Source organism: Elephantulus edwardii, unplaced genomic scaffold (assembly GCF_000299155.1).
Source record: "Elephantulus edwardii isolate Elephantulus edwardi_28Jun2011 unplaced genomic scaffold, EleEdw1.0 scaffold00380, whole genome shotgun sequence".
Classification (NCBI taxonomy): Eukaryota; Metazoa; Chordata; class Mammalia; order Macroscelidea; family Macroscelididae; genus Elephantulus; species Elephantulus edwardii.
The window spans coordinates 1678332-1679900 of NW_006400130.1; the positions used below are offsets into that span (position 1 = coordinate 1678332).

Here is a 1569-nt window from a genome sequence, read left to right on the forward strand (position 1 = left end):
TTTCAGCAGGAAGTAGCTAAGAGAATATGCCATCCCCTTTTCCTTATGAATCAGGGTGAAGTCTCTCTCAGGGAGGAGTGATAGGGAATGGCAAAGGACATACTGACAAAGGAGATTAATTAGAACTGGCTTTGACAAGCACTGTGGCAAATGGACAATTAAAACAGACTTTCAAGGTGGGGAGAACAAACTAGGGAGGAGGGTAGAGAAAATATGCAACAATAAATGAATGAAAACCCCAAATCTCTGCAAATCTTCATTAAAATTAATAAAATTTAATGATTAAATTAAAAATATCCTGAAGTCAAGGGGTTTATGGTATATTTCTACTTTTTAGCAGTGACTGATGAAAAGAAATACTGACTCAGTCTAGTAGGAAACTCCCAACAGATTAAAATATCTGACTCTGCAAAGTTAATACAAAGCAGAAACAGTACATATTAAGAATAGAATTAAGGGTGCAGAATGGAGTGCACCTGGGGCAGTGGGAAGGGTGTGGGGGGATTGTATACCAAAGAAAGATTTTTTTTTACTTTTTCAAAGAGAGGAGCAAACTGGGGTGGAGGGGACGGGCGGGGGGGGGGGGGGGGGGCTGGGCAGGAAGTGCAACAGTGAATGACATATTTGTTTTTTGATGTTTGGGTTTGTTATGGTTTTTTTGTTTGGGTTTTTTTTTTTTTTGGTAGTCCATGGGTGTTCTCAAACATCACAACTCAAAGACTTCAGTCCTTCTTTTGTCATTTTTAGTCATTATCCAATTTTCAGATGCATAAAAAGTAATTGAAGATACCATGGACTGAATCAGATGTACTTTTTCTCCAAACTGATATATCATTACTTCTTAATATCTTCGAGTAGGCCGCAAAAACCACGACATTCGTTCCGGCAGGCCGCTCAGAGGAGGGGTTAGGCATCAGACTAGCTGAAAGCTGAGCACCTTAGAGATCAGTCTCAGACCCCTCCCATCTTCCCAGGTAATCGAAGACGCAAAAACCTCACGACATTCAAGAAAAGCCTATCTACACACCAGTTCTATAGGATGCATCACCTTTGCTCGGAAAACATTAAGACTAAACTTCAGAGACATTGATCCCAACATAAGGAACTACCATCAGCTGATGTGTTTGGAATCACAGAAGCATATATAAGTTATTAGATGGAGGGCTGGTCAAAGGGAGATAGATGTGAAGGGAGTAGGTAGAAGTGAACGGGTATCCTGGTGGATGGTGGAGCAAGGAAATAAGTGGGTAAAGACGCGTGTGAGAAAGGCAGGGACAACACTGACACTAAAGTTAACTCTGCAAGAACGGATATACCTTTAACTTGCTGGTCTGTCTGATACTTCTCTAAATCTGAACATTCACATTGAGGCAGACTAGGAAGAAGGATTGGCCATCCTCTTTTGAAATAGCAGGCCTCTGAAAACCCTATGTACAACAGAACGCATTTAGATAATAGAAACAGCAAAGGAGGATGAGTTTTCAAGTATGGAAATACAAAGGAAGAGGAACAGTTGTAAGCAGACACTGGTGATTGGGACATGGAATGTGAGAACCATGAATGTAGGAA

At 40.9% G+C, this 1569-nt stretch overlaps 1 protein-coding gene across 1 annotated transcript in view; it reads left to right on the forward strand.

Annotated features, from left to right (window-relative positions):
- Positions 1-1569, forward strand: part of CNTNAP5 (contactin associated protein-like 5) — a gene marked incomplete at its 3' end in the record, with an annotated part of 476754 nt that overhangs the window by 411485 nt on the left and 63700 nt on the right. The gene's annotated exons all lie outside the window — the stretch shown is intronic.